Consider the following 16,025-nt stretch of genomic DNA (forward strand, 5'->3'; position numbering starts at 1 on the left):
CATCTGCGGTCAGAATGGAGTCTGTACCTATAATTAGCATGACGCAAAGCCTCCTGGACTTGTGCCCAAGTGGAACGAAGATCATAGAGCTGCTCCTCTAATGCAGGAATACTCTGCGGAACAAATGAGTCAGGCAACATGGAAGGTTGTAAACCATAATTTGCCATAAATGTGGACAATCGGGAAGCAGAATTCAAGGCACTGTTGTGAGCAAACTCTTCCCATGGTAATAGGTCTGACAAATTGTTTTGATGTTCAGAAATATAGCAATGTAGGAATTGTTCCAAGGACTGATTCGCTCGTTCAGTGGCCCCATTAGACTGCGGGGGATATGCAGAGGAGAAAGCAAGCTGGATTCCAAACTGTGCACAAAAGGCTCGCCAGATACAGGACACAAACTGACTACCCCTGTCCGAGACAATCACCTTGGATAGCCTATGTAAGTGAAAGATCTCCCGAGAAAAAATGAAGGCCAGTTCCTTAGAAGTGGGCAACTTCTCAAGTGGAAGACAATGACACATCTTTGAGAACCGGTCAAACACTGTAAGGATAACTGTGTTGCCTTGGGAGTTGGGTAACGCCACAATAAAATCCATAGACAGGTGGGTCCAGGGCCTCTCTCCACTGGGTATGGGTTGTAGGAGGCCCACTGGAAGGTGTTGTTGAGTCTTATGCCCTGTACACACGGTCGGACATTGTCGGCGACAAAATCCGTTGGATATTTTCCGACAGATTTTGGCCCAAACTTGTCTTGCATACACACAGTCACACAAAGTTGTAGAAAAATCTGATAGTTCAAAACGAGGTGACGTACAACAAGTATGACAGGACTATAAAGAGGCCAGTAGCCAATAGCTTTTGTCTCGTAATTTATTCTGAGCATGCGTGGCAATTTGTCCGTCGGAATTGTCTACACACAATCGGAATTTAAATGATTAGATTTTGTTGTCGGAAAATTTTAGATCCTACTCTCTAACTTTGTGTGTTGGAAATTCCGATGGAAAAAGTCAGATGGAGCCCACACACGATCGGATTTTCCGACAACACGATCCAATCGCACATTTTCCATCAGAAAGTCCGACCGTGTGTACAGGGCATGACTCTGAGCACACATGGAACAGGCAGCTATAAAGGCAGTTACATCAGCACATAGACTAGGCCACCAGAATTGGGAGAATGGTAAGTTTGAAGCATGGCAGTATAGAGACTCTCTGGGACAAAGCAGCGGTCACAAGGTTTCTCTTGAGGAGCATGGACCTGAGCAGCAAGAATTTTGTCACCCAAAGGAGAAGTGAGGCTGGTGCGATCCATAGCCAAATACGATCAGGAAGAATCACAGGAACCGGAACCGACTCCAACTTGGAAGTGGACGAAAATTGTTGTGACAAGGCGTAAGTCCTTACATTCTTAGTACTGGGTAAGAATGAGACAGTGTAATTGAAACTTAACAAGAAAAGAGCCCATCGCGCCCTTCTGGTAGAGAGGCGTTTAGCTTCAGACAAGAATGTGAGATTCTTATGGTCAGTAATAATGAGAACCGGCACAGTGGTACCTTTGAGGAGATGTCTCCATTATTTCAGGGCTAAAATGATCGCCAGCAGCTCTCTGTCACCAATCTCATAACTGAGCTCCGCAGGCAACAATTTTTTGGAAAAGTAGCCACAAGGATGCAAAGTGCTCTCAGAGGTAGGATGTTGAGACAGAAGGGCGCCAACACCAGTCTCAGAAGCATCAACCTCAAGGAAAAAAGGTAATGTAGGATCAGGATGTGCCAACACAGGAGCAGAAACAAAGGCAGCCTTTAGACCCTCAAAGGCCCCAATGGACTCCGGAGTCCAACTCTGTGGGTTACCGTCCTTTCTGGTCATATCAGTCAGGGGCTTGACCAGAGACGAGAAGTTACGAATAAACTTCCGATAATAGTTGGCAAAGCCCAGGAAATGCTGCAGAGGACGTAAACCCATGGGTCGTGGCCACTGTAGGACTGCCGAAAGTCTCTCTGGGTCCATCAAAAAACCAGCAATGGAAATGACAGGAATTTAGCCTGTTCATGATGGAACTTGCACTTCTCCAGTTTACAGTAGAGATTGTTCTCTCTTAGATTCTGAAGCACATGACAGACATCTGTGTGATGCCTTCCAGAGACTTGGAAAATATGAGGATATCATTGAGATAAACCACCACACATAACTGCATAACTCGTTGCCTTCCTTAATCCTCACGATATTGTATGCCCCTCTCAAATCAAGCTCACTTGAGGCGATCAAATAATTACATAATCAAAGGAATTGGATAGGCATTCTTAATTATGAAATGATTGAAACCCCTATAATCAATACAAGGTCTCAGTTCATCACTCTTCTTCTTCACAAAGAATAAACCAGCACCAGCAGGAGATGAGTAGTGATAGACGAACTTCCAACAGGATGCTTGGCGAACGCGGCCAAACGTTTGAAAACCGCAAAGTTCGCTGTGGACCCCATTGACTTTAATGGCAGGCGAACCTTAAAAACCTCCAGGTCATATTGTCAGCCACAAAATACTTAATAGCTGTGCACACATAGTCCCACAATATGGACACTGACATAACAAAAGTATTAAGTGAATCTGGGATCGACAACAACAAGCATTCTTTTTTTATCTGTGAGATTTTGACAATTCAGGAGCGCATGAAGGCCATGGAGGAGAGGCAAGGTCAGGCCAGGCTATGAAGGGGGTGCAGGAGATGATCTGCCAGTGTCCCAGTGTGCCAACCTGTGCTTGAGCCCCTCCCTCTGCCCGGCACTTACCTCCACCTATGCAGGGCTCCACTGCGGTGGTTCGGAGGTGCCAGTCCAGTGCTGATCCTCAGCCATGGTGCTGGCACTGCCTGCTGATTGGCTTCTCCACTGCTATCTCCCTCACTGACACCAGCACTGAGATAGAACACTGACACCAGCACCGAGATAGAGAGCACTGACACCAGCACGGTGATAGAGAGCACTGACACCAGCACCGAGATAGAGAGCACTGACACAAGCACTGTGATAGAGAGCACTGAGACTACACCAGCACTGAGATAGAGAGCACTAACACCACACCAGCACCAAGATAGAGAGAGAGCGCATTGCCACTGACACCAGCACCGAGATAGAGAGAGAGCACTGACACCAGCACCGTAATAGATAGCACTGACACCACACCCGCACCGAGATAGAGAACACTGAGACCACACCAGCACCGAGATAGAGAGCACTGAGACCACACCAACACCGAGATAGAGAGCACTGAGACCACACCAGCACCGTAATAGAGAGCACTGACACGAGCACCGTAATAAAGAGCACTGAGACAACACCAGCTCCGAGATAGAGGGCACTGACACCAGCACCAAGATAGAGAGAGAGCACTGACACCGGCACCGAGATAGAGAGCACTGACAGCAGCACTGATACCAGCAACTCCCTGCGGGACCCAAAAATATGACACCGCTCAACCTCTTCAAACAGGAGGGTACGGGCATATAGTATGGTGTTCTTTTTTTGTACAAGGAAGTGAGCCAAAGGTAGAAAAAGGTCAGTGTGCTCAATTAAATACATTGTTTATAGAGTTATGCATATACATGGTCTACTGGTCACATGTGTTGAATTCCTCCGAGATCCATGCCTCATTCATTTTTATAATTGTGAGGTAGTCAACACTGTCCTGAGCTAAGTGAGTGCGCTTATCGGTCACGATCCCCCTTGCTGCGCTGAACGTCCTTTAGGACAGGACACTGGACAAGGGGCCAGCCAACAGTTCCATTGCAAATTGGGCAAGCTCTGGCCAGAGGTCAAGCCTGCCCACCCAGTAGTCCAGGGGTTCATCACTCCTCAGAGCGTCCACATTGGCCGTTAACCTGATGTAGTCGGACACCTGTCGGTCTAGGCGTTCTTTGATGCTGGATCCGGATGACCCCTGTCGATGGGTCGGCTGAAAGAATGACCTCATATCAGAAGTCACAAACACATCTTCAAACCACCCTCTTCTTGCAGACGCTGTTGGATTGGTACCCGCAACTTCTGCCAGCGCACGCAAAAGCAGAATGCAGCAGTTGTCGAAGTAAGGTCTGTAAGCGCTCCATTCTGACAGCCCTCTGTGCTGGTGGTAACATTTCCACCAATTTGTGTTTGTACTGGGGGTCTAAGTACATTGCCACCCAGTACTGGTCCTTGACCTTTATGCTTTTTATACGGGGGTCCCTGTTAAAACACTGGAGCATGAAGGCCCCCATTTTCACTAAACTGGAAGCGGTGTGGTGGCCTCGCTCCTGCTCATCATCCAGGATAATATCATCCTCCTCGTTCTCCTCTCCCCATCCACGCACAACAACAGGGATCCCAGAAAGGTTTAAAGCATGCTCTTCTTGCTCCTCCTCATCCGCCCCGGCACCATCCTCCTCTGACTCCTCTTCAGACTCCTGTTGTTGACTTGTCTCAGATAGAGTAGCCCTCCCTGGGAATTCATCCAGCATTGCGACTTCCTCATCTTCACGCTCCTCCACAGCATGATCAATGATATGACGCAATGCACGATCCATAAAGAAGGCATAAGGTACGATGTCACTGATAGCGCCATGGCTGCGAATGACCAGTTTGGTGATCTCATCAAATGGCCCCAGAAGTCTGCATGCGTCGTGCATGAGCAGCCACTGGCACAGTGAAAAAAAACCCCAGCTCCCAGAACCTGTTCTGCCACAGAGTTCGTGCAGGCAGTCGTTAACTGCACGTTTCTGCTGGATCAGCCTATCAAGCATATAGAAAGTTGAGTTCCATCGCGTCAGGCAATCGCAAATAAGACGTCTGACCGGCAGATTGTGTTGCTGCTGAATGTCAGCAAGGCGAGCCATGGCCGTGTAAGATCTTCTGAGAGATTTTCCTCGCCTGCCGCAAGATGTCCTGGACCCCAGGGTATTTGACAACGAATCGCTGCACGACCAAGTTTAAGATGTGTGCCATGCATGGCACGTGCGTAATTTTGCCCTGTTTCAATGAGCTAAGCAGATTGGCACCGTTGTCACACACCACTTTACCAACTGTCAAATTGAGCGGTGTTAGCCACTGATCTTCCTGTGAATGCAAAGCTGAAAGGAGTGCAGGGCCAGTGTGGCTCTTGGCTTCCAGGCACAACAGACGCAACACAGCATGGCAACGTGTCACCTGGCATGTCGAATAGGTTCTGGGAAGCTTGGGCGGTGCAGCGAAAGAGACCCTAGCAGCGGAAAAGGAGGAGTCAGCCGAGGAGGAGAGGGAGGAGGATGGAGTAGGAGGAGGAGGAGAAGAAGAGCCAGGCCTGCATGCAAGCCATGGCGGTAAAACCAAATCTACACGGGTGCCACGGGTTACATGCTTGGCGGCTGTCAGAATGTTCACCCAGTGGGCAGTAAAAGTTATATACCTTCACTGCCCGTATTTGCTAGACCACGTGTCTGTGGTCAGATGTATCTTGGCACTGACACTGTGTGCCAGAGATACATTCACTTGCCGCTGAACAAGGCCATATAGCTCTGGGATGCCCTTCTATGAGAAATACTTCCTTCCTGGGGCCTTCCATTGTGGTGTTCCAATGGCCACAAATTTACGAAAGGCCTCCGAGTCCACCAGTTTATATGGCAGTAGTTGGCGGGCTATCAGTTCTGACAAGCCAGCCGTCAATCGTTGGGCAAGAGGGTTATCCGGCATCATAATTTTTTTTACGCTCAAACATTTGGCCCATAGAAGCCTGCCTTTTTGTAGAAAAATGTGAGGACGGCATGATGGAAGGTGGAGTGGAGGACAATTCTGAGGAGAGAGGAGAAGGAGAAGTAGAAGATGAGGCTGGATGGTGAGAGCCTGGAGTGTGGCTTTGTGGGTTCCGTTGCTCCCACTGGACTCAGTGATGGCAGCTCATGTGCCTTCTTAAGGCGATAGTCCCTAGGTGAGTGTTGGGCTTACCGCAACTTATGCGTTGACTGCAAAGGCTGCAGATGGCAACACTATTGTCAGCAGCGGACACGTTAAAAAAAGCCCACACTGCGGAGCCATGTGCCGGCGTCCTTGGAGTGCCAGATGTGACCGTACATGGTTGATGCCTCGCTCCTGATACATTTGCAGTCTGCTTTGTCCCTCCTGTGAAATCTAAGTTCTGCCTGCTTCTCCTCCCTATCTGCTGATCCATATCTCCCTCTGAACTCCCCTCCTCTTCCTCTCTTGCGGGCACCCACGTGACATCACTAGACATGTCATTATCGACATCACCTTACCCACCGCTATAATTAGAGATTGCAGAGTAGGCAGCAACACCAGGGACCAACCTCCTCCTTGGGCTGATCTGGGTACTGTCATCAGACTGCTGAGTGGCGGTTGTTGCTACCTCATCTTCCTGATCCAATGCCAAGAGTGGCTGCGCATCGGCAATGTCTTGTGATGGATCGGACAATAATTCCTGCTACTCAAGCAGAGGGTATATGGTGGTGGTGGTGGTGTTGGTGGTAGTGTCTTTGGGGGTGCATACAGCAGAGAGTGAAGAAGAGGGTGCAGATCGAGAGGATGAGGAGGGTGCAGAAGAGTAAGGCTGAGTGAGCCACTCAACCAAGTCTGTTGCATCTTTGACGTAATCGCACGCACCTTCTGCAAATTGCCACTTTGGCTCAAGCCTGTTGCTCCTGCCCTACCCCTACCACCCCTGCGGAAGGGCCTGCCTCTTCCTCTGCCTGTAATTTTTTAAATGACCCTGTGACAAAAGTCTCTAAAGAAGTGCAGTATGTATGTGGAAGACGGTATATAACACCCCGCTTCAATCTGTAGTTTTTGGGGCCACTGGTCTATCACACCAGTTATAATACTTTTTTTTATTGCGTTTGTCACTCTTTGTAGTATCGCTGCTGAACCGCTCAGCAGTCACAATACACTATACACACTATGCACTATGCACTGGAAATGCACTATACTATGCTTTCTATATGTGCAAGTATTTTATACGTGTAATACACCACTATATACTGCACACCAAATAGTACACCTATACCAGTCCTTAAAAGGACCTTTGTGGACCTAATAGTAGCTAGCTAGTAGCTAGTGATTAAGAAAGTATATTATATGTGTACAACCCTATATACTGTACACCTATAAAAGGACCTTTGTGGACCTAGTAGCTAGTGATTTGCAGACTGTCCCTGCTCAGAACACCAAGCACTATCAAGGTGCAGATTTCAGCCTTGTCAGTATTTTTCCAGAAGCCACTTGCATCACATTCCCTTGTGCGGGCTTTCATTCAGGGGCTATGCAGTTAAGGCCACCAGTCAAACCTCCGGTATGCCCATGGGATCTGAATTTGGTTCTCTCGGCATTGCAGGAACAACCATTTGAACCATTGCATCAGGCTTCATTAGTTTTTTGGACAAAAAAAATTTGCTTTCTTGATAGACATATCCTCGGCTAGAAGAGTGTTAGAGCTGGCAGCTCTCTCGAGCAAGGAACCTTATCTAATTATTCATAAGGACCGGGTAGTGATGCGTCCTAATAGGTCCTTTCTACCTAAGGTGGTTTCAGGATTCCATTTGAATAAAGATGTAATCCTACCATCCTTTTTTCCGGATCCACAGTCTGCAGAAGAAGAGTCTTTGCACACTTTAGATGTGGTAAGGGCAATCAGTATCTATCTCCAGGCAACTACTCAGATAAGAAAAACTGATTGTTTATTTATTTTGCCAGAAGGCCCTAAAAAGGGCCAAGCGGCATCAAAATCCACTCTCTCAAGATGGATTAGACAAGTCATTCTTCAGGCCTATAGTGTAAGAGGAAGAGTCCTCCTTTTCAAGTGAAGGTGCACTCAACTAGGGCTGTAAGTGCTTCTTGGATAGTGCATCACCAGGCCTCCCTGGCTCAGATTTGTAAGGCTGCAACTTGGTCATCAGTCCACACATTCACCAGATTTTATCAGGTAGATGTCAGAGGGCAAGAGGATACCGCCTTTGGGCGCAGTGTACAGTGTACTGCAGGCTGCAGTTTAGATCCTCTGGTCCATGGCGGTCTATATTTCTGATCTGTGTCTCCCTCCCCTCAAACTGAGCATTGCTTTGGGACATCCCACTATGTAATGAAGCTCCTGTGTCCCGTGATGTATGATCAAGAAAATAGGATTTTTATATACAGCTTACCTGTAAAATCCTTTTTTTGAGAGTACATCATGGGACACAGAGCTCCCGCCCTTCTTGGGTTTTACGTGGTTTCTTATTGCTTTGCTACAAAACTGAGGTGCCTCCCATATGGGAGGGGTCATATAGGGGAGGAATTCTCCTTAATTGGGGTTAGCCAGTGTCCAATCACCAGAGGTGCCTATATAACCCACTATGTAATGAAGCTCTGTGTCCCGTGATGTACTCTCAAGAAAAGGATTTTACAGGTAAGCTGTATATAAAAATCCTATTATACGTGTACAACCCTATATACTGTACACCTATACCAGTCCTTAAAAGGACCTTTGTGGACCTAGTAACTAGTGATTTGCAGACTGTCCCTGCTCAGAACACCAAACTGTCCTTCAGTCCCTACACTGATAAAAGACAGCTGCAGAATTGGGCAGCAATTAGCAGCACAGCAGTCAGCAGTGCACCATAATATACTTAGTATATTTGAAAGAAAGTATATTATACGTATACAACCCTATATACTGTACACCTATACCAGTCCGTAAAAGGACCTTTGTGGACCTAATAGTAATAGCTAATGATTAAACTGACTGTCCCTGCTCCACACAGCATCCGGTCCCTACACTGACAAAAGACAGCTGCAGAATTGGTCAGCAGTGCACTCAGCAATCACCAGCACAGCAGTCAGCAGCAGTGCACCAGAACCCTATACTGTACACCTATACCAGTCCATAAAAGGACCTTTGTGGACCTAATAGTAATAGCTAGTGATTAAACTGACTGTCCCTGCTCCACACAGCGTCCTGTCCCTACACTGACAAAAGACTGCTGAGGAATCGGTCAGCAGTGCACTCACTCAGCAATCAGCAGCACAGCAATCAGCAGCAGTGCACCAGAACCCTATACTGTACACCTATACCAGTCCTTAAAAGGACTTTTGTGGACCTAATAGCTAGCGATTTGTGTCACTACAGTCTGTCCCTGCTCCACACAGCAACCTCTTCTTACACTGACAAAAGACAGAATGTAAAATGGCCGCCAGATCAGGTCTATTTATAAGGTAGGGGGAGTGTCCAATTGTCCATGGGCTGAAATGTCTCAATTGGCTGTCCTGTACCCCATGATGGATGTGTCATGGGTCAAAGTTATTCACAATGTAAACAAATATGGCCGCCACGAACAGTGCCAGAAGTTTGCCGGTTTGGCGAATCGCGAACGAGCAAGATTCGCTGCGAACCGACTGCTGGTCGAACCGTAAGGCCATCTATAAAGATGAGGATTTGTGGATAAAACCTTGAGAAAGTGTGTCTGCAACATACTCCTCCATGGCCTTATCTTCCAAGACCAAAAAAAGGGTAAACCCAGCCACGAGGGGGTATAGCACCAGACTGAAGGTCAATTGTGCTATCATATGACCAGTGTGTAGGCAAACTACTGGCTTGACCTTTGTCATACACATTGCTAAAATTGCGGTACTCTTCCGGCAGGAAGGAGAGAGAATAAGTGCACAGGACCTTTGCTAATTTCTGGAAGCAGTGCATTGTGGTGACCAGGTGAGAACCTCAGCATGGAGCCAATCAAAAGAGGGGTTGTGCCTCTGTAACCAAGGATAACCAATAACCAGCAAAAACTTAGGTGAGGAAATAACTTGGAATTGGATTACCTCATGGTGAAGAGCCCCTATGGCCATGGACAACAGAGCAGTCACATGGGCAGGCTGTAGAGTTCTTTCATCAAGAGCCTCAATGGTAAGTGGAGTGTCACACAGTTTCAGGAGAATCGAGTGCTTTGATACAAAGGCAGCATCAATCAACAGGCCTATAGCCCCAGAGTCGATTAGAGCCTGTATCTCAACGAACGACTCAGCCCAAGAAAAGGTAACCAAAACCAGGGGCTTATCCTTCTGGATAACTGAGGACGAAACAATGCTACCTATGGTCTGTCCATGACAGGGCCTCAAAAAGTGACCTGCTGGCCAAAATAAAGGCACAATCTCTCCCTCCCCCTATTAAGTGTTCTCTCATCTACAGAGAGATGCGTGAAGCCCAAGTGCATGGGTTCATCTTCACAGACCGACTTAGTACCAGGAGGCATGGGAGGTGAGGGAGGCAAGGGTGGAACTGCAAAGTTCGGAGACAAAGGTACAGGAGGCTTTTGCAAGCGTTCCTTAAAAGAGAGTCTTTCTCTGAGACTGGAGTCAATGAGGATGGCAAACGGGATCAACTTCTCTAGCTCAGTGGGTATATCTCGGGCTGCTATCTTATCATTGATGGTATCCAGGAGACCACGGGGGCCTCATTATTCCATGCAACCTCTGCTGCCAGAGTATGGAATTCAATGGCATAATCGGTTACAGTTCTCGTACTCTGTTTGATGGACATGAGGCACTTGGCAGCAGAATCGGAGCGTGCGAGAATATCAAATATCCTTTTAAAAGCTACAAACTCAGGGTAACTCAAGACAAAAGGTTTTTGCATCTCCCATAGAGGATTTGCCCAGGCCAAGGCTCTCTCAGAAATCAAAGATATCACGAAACCTACTTTGCATTTGTCTGTGGGAAATGCCTGGGGCAGCATCTCAAAGTATATCTCAACCTGGCTGAGAAACCTTCTGCACTGGGCTGGATTGCCCCCAAATCGCTGGGGAAGCGGAGAGGAACCAGACATACCTCTTATAGAGGTAATACTCCAGGTGGGTGCAGCAGGGATGGCCTGCAACACAGGTTGTACCAGAGCAGCCACAATGGGAGATTCCAGGTGAGCCATGCAACTCAGGACCTTTTGTAATGCCATGGCAAACTGATCCATGCGGAGATACTGCTCATCCAATCTGTGAGAAATATTATCAACAAGTGGATTGACTGCATCTTCTGAATTCATGGCCTTCGCCTACTGTCAGAAACCATGAATCAGACTGAGACAGAAGTGAAGTTAAATCACACTTGTTTAATAATAATAAAAAAAGGTAAACAGAGTAAACATAGTCAAAACATTGCCAGAGTTCAGGAACCGGAACAGATAGTAAAATAAGCCAAAAGGAATGTCAGCCAAGCAGGTCTTTAACAGGAACACAGGATAGCGTTTCTAGAGATGTGACCAAGGCGAAGGCAGAGATCATCTGGACTGGACGGCTTAAGTAGGCAGGACTGACAAGCAGGATATCATCAACAGGTGAGTCACTATGAAGAGATAGGAGCTAGCAATTAGCCGAAAAACTGAGCGTCCAGCTCAGAGAAGAAAGGGCTGAGCCCGGCCCTGACACCTAGCAAATGAGCTTTGCCAATAATGTATGTAGTAAGGGTACACTAAAAGTCACTTAGCTTCTGTTATAACTGGTCCACAATGTCCTCCTTGAACAGGACTTAAGGCATTAAGCATTCAAAGAAAAGCTGTATCTTGATCTGGTTGTCTTGTAGTTTAAACTTGGTGTTATGTTAGGTTATGAAATCCACTTCCAATTTGTGCTGACATTTTATTTAGAAAGTATTTTAGCCATTTGCACATGGGCGTAGTAACCCTTCCTACTTCTATCATCTTATTATATCAGTCTCTTTGAGGGAATAAATTCTTAAAACCAAACTCTAGATGGTACTGTAGTATCGTACATGTTATACATCAAATATACTGCAAAAAAAAAAAAAAACACACAGAAGGGCGCAGACACCTTTTACATTTCTATAAATACTTTTTTGGAAAGTGACACATTAATACATGCTGATAAAACTACTAGCTACTACTATAAATTTAGAACAACACTGATGCATTTAGCTCTGAGAAAGGGGGCTTGACCCCCCCAAATGTGTCAGTTTCCAACCATTTGGTCCTGCTGAGATAAGTTTCACTGCGTCCAGCTGGAGTGCATTAGTGTTGGGTTAAATTGTTTTATCGACATGTGAGTATCCATTTGTTTTTTAATTGCGGGTAGTATTTCCTGGTTTTCGCAGGATGTGTAACTTCCTCCTCCCACTCAAGAGCTTCTCTTACTGCTCTTACTAGGGGCTGCACTAGAGCAAAGTCAAACCCAGCAAATTACTCTTCATCGTCTAAGCCTGATGCTAGTGATGGTTCTCTTGGGGTATTTCTTTGTGTGAATGGCGGGCTGAACACTGTCTCTGGTTGTGTAGTCTTGCTCGACACATCCTGTCTTGTACTGTCTGTTTGATTAATGCAATTATATCTTCTTTCTCTGACTCTCTATCTGTTGCTGCTTCCAGAAGGCATGCCTGCCATAAAACCTTTCTAGGTAAAACCTTAAAACCTCATCCTAGACATTGGCCCTCTGTATCCTTTTCAGCTTGTGTATCCTCCATTCTGTACCGGCTCTCTTGGCGGGTCTTTGAATGGGCTGTCGCTGAGCTTGGGCTTTTTTTCTGGCCATTTTGAGGAACTGTATTGGCTGTAAGGGCTGTAAAGATTTACATTTGATTAGCCCAATGATCTCTTTTAAATGTATTTATTACCTACTTACCTAACCCTCATCATATATTGGTTGGCTGGTCTCTGGGAGAACTCATGTTGTTTTCTAATACTGCTTCAAAATAACAAGTTTTAGGAGTATGTCTTTACTCTGTAGACGTATTGACTCCACACGGCATAAACAGGCAATTTGTTACGATAAGGACATTATCAGTGCTTTGCTATGCAGTGTCACTGTTCCCCCTCCCCCTCCTGCAGCTCTCGCTTCCCCCTCTTATCTGGCGTCCGTTGTGTGCACTCTCTCCTGTTTGTGCACCATTTTGCTGTGACTCTTATTATAAGTGCATGGGAGGGGGGCCTTAACTCTCCCAGGTGTCCACTGACTTCTTACAACATTTTCTGGGCATTTTTGGTGAACCGGAAGTATTGGTACACCTCTGACAGCCGGAAGTCCATTGGATGCCATTTCAGGCAGCCCTTAGCCCGGCCACTGGAAGCCCTTTTCCATTTTGGAAGAGGGCGCTGCCCTGGATTTCATGTCCCTGCTGTTAGATAGCTTCCTGGCCATTCCCAGGCAGCTGAATTCTAAAAATAATTGAGGCAGGGATTGGCAGTGTGTGCAAAGACATTTGGTCAGTCTGATCAACGATGGTCTACATGCTAAACCCAGGGCCGTCTTTAAGGCAGGGCAAAAGGGGCAGCTGCCCTGGGCCCTGTCATTGTTGTGGGGCCCAAAGCAGCTGCCTCATACTTGCCAACTATCCCAGTTTAAATTCCCTTGTCCCTTGAAGTTTTAGTCCTGTACTGTGTCCTGATTAGTGATGGCCGAACAGTTCGCCCGGCGGTCGGTTCGCGGCGATTTTCGGCTGTTCGCGGTCCGCCAGTTCGGCGGACTATTGGCGTCGTTCGCCCGGCGGACTTCCGTGTTTTTACTGTGTAAAGGAACTTTGACCTGATGACACATCCATCATGGGGTACAGGACAGCCAATTGAGACATGACAGCACAAGGTCACTTGGACATTCCCCCTAACCTATAAATACACCCGATCCGGCGGCCATTTTACATTCTTTCTTCTGTCACTATAGGGAAAGGTTGCTGTGTGGAGTAGGGAGAGATAAATCGCTAGCTATTTGGTACACAAAAGTTCTTTTCAGGACTGGTATAGGTGTTAGGTGTATATAGGTTTGCTGTGCTACTGATTCTTGCAGCAGCCTGAGTGTCTTTTGTCAGTTTAGAGAAAGGGACAGGACGGTGTGTGCTGCAGGGAGAGTCAGTTTAGTCATCATCATCATCATCATCATTAGCTGTTACTATCAGGTCCACAAAAGAGCTATTCCAGTAACCAGTAATCGTTCCAGTCTCCTCTTTTTTGCCACTTTGTATAGGGACAGGAAGGAAGCAGTGTGTCAGGCAGTGAGGGTCAGTTTAAAGAGTTGCTGTTACTATTAGTTCCACAAAGGTTCTTTTCAGGACTGGTATCAGTGGTATGGTAATAGGCTTGTACACGTATAATATTCTTTCTTCCAAATATAGAAAGAATATTATACTTGACTGCTGCCCTTCTGCTGCAGTCTCCTAATCATTCACAACTCACTTGTTCCACAAAGCTCTTTATCAGGACTGGTAACTTGGTCTGTGTAGGGTGCTACAGTACATAGGGTTGAGTGCGGTACAGTCTGCTGTTCTGTAAGGACCGCTATCGGTCCACAATAGATAGGGTTGAGGTGCACCACTGCTGACCGCTGCCCTATACTGCAGCAGTCCTTCATTGGTATAGGGACTGACGTACAGTCTGCTAATCACAAACACACAACCTGCTTGGTCCACAAAAGTTCTTATAAGGACTGGTAACTTGGTCTAGGGTGCTACAGTACATAGGGTTGAGTGCGGTACAGTCTGCTGTTCTGTAAGGACCGCTATCGGTCCACAATAGATAGGGTTGAGGTGCACCACTGCTGACCGCTGCCCTATACTGCAGCAGTCCTTCATTGGTATAGGGACTGACGTACAGTCTGCTAATCACAAACACACAACCTGCTTGGTCCACAAAAGTTCTTATAAGGACTGGTAACTTGGTCTAGGGTGCTACAGTACATAGGGTTGAGTGAGGTACAGTCTGCTATTCTATAAGGACTGTTATTGGTCCACAATACATAGGGTTGAGGTGCACTACTGCTGACTGCTGCCCTATACTGCAGCAGTCCTTCATTGGTATAGGGACTGACGTACAGTCTGCTAATCACTAACACACAACCTGCTTGGTCCACAAAAGTTCTTATAAGGACTGGTAACTTGGTCTAGGGTTCTACAGTACATAGGGTTGAGTGAGGTACAGTCTGCTATTCTATAAGGACTGTTATCGGTCCACAATACATAGGGTTGAGGTGCACTACTGCTGACTGCTGCCCTATACTGCAGCAGTCCTTCATTGGTATAGGGACTGACGTACAGTCTGCTAATCACTAACACACAACCTGCTTGGTCCACAAAAGTTCTTATAAGGACTGGTAACTTGGTCTAGGGTGCTACAGTACATAGGGTTGAGTGCGGTACAGTCTGCTGTTCTGTAAGGACCGCTATCGGTCCACAATACATAGGGTTGAGGTGCACTACTGCTGACCGCTGCCCTATACTGCAGCAGTCCATCATTGGTATAGGGACTGACGTAAAGTCTTCTAATCAGTCACACACAACCTGCTTGGTCCACAAAAGTTCTTATAAGGACTGGTAACTTGGTCTAGGGTGCTACAGTACATAGGGTTGAGTGAGGTACAGTCTGCTATTCTATAAGGACTGGTATCGGTCCACAATACATAGGGTTGAGGTGCACTACTGCTGACCGCTGCCCTATACTGCAGCAGTCCTTCATCGGTATAGGGACTAAGAGTTTTGTCACAGGGTGATTTAAAAAATGACAGGCAGAGGAAGAGGCAGGCCCTTCCGCAGGGGTGGTAGGGGTAGGGCAGGAGCACCAGCCTTGAGCCAAAGTGGGAAGTTGCAGAAGGTGCGTTCAATTACTTTAAAGGACGCACCAGAATTGGTTGAGTGGCTGACTCAGCCTTACTCTTCTGCACCCTCCTCATCCTCTCGATCTGCACCCTCTTCTTCACTCTCTGCTATGTGCACCCCCAAAGACACTACCACCAACAACAACACCACCACCACCACCACCACATACCTTCCGCTTGAGTCACAGGAATTATTTTCCGATCCATATCAAGAGGACATTTCTGATGCGCAGCCACTCTTGGTATTGGATCAGGAAGAGGAGGTAGCAACAACCGCTACTCAGCAGTCTGACGACAGTACCCAGATCAGCCCAAGCAGGAGGTTGGTTCCTGGTGTTGCTGCCTTCTCCGAGATCTCTACTTATAGCGGTGGGGAAGGGGACATTGATGATGACGTGTCTAGTGATGTCACGTGGGTGCCCACAAGAGAGGAAGAGGAGGGGAGTTCAGAGGG

Source organism: Lithobates pipiens, unplaced genomic scaffold (genome assembly GCF_037356315.1).
Source record: "Lithobates pipiens isolate NorthernLeopardFrog02 unplaced genomic scaffold, aLitPip1_a1.2 Scaffold_24, whole genome shotgun sequence".
NCBI classification, from domain to species: domain Eukaryota; kingdom Metazoa; phylum Chordata; class Amphibia; order Anura; family Ranidae; genus Lithobates; species Lithobates pipiens.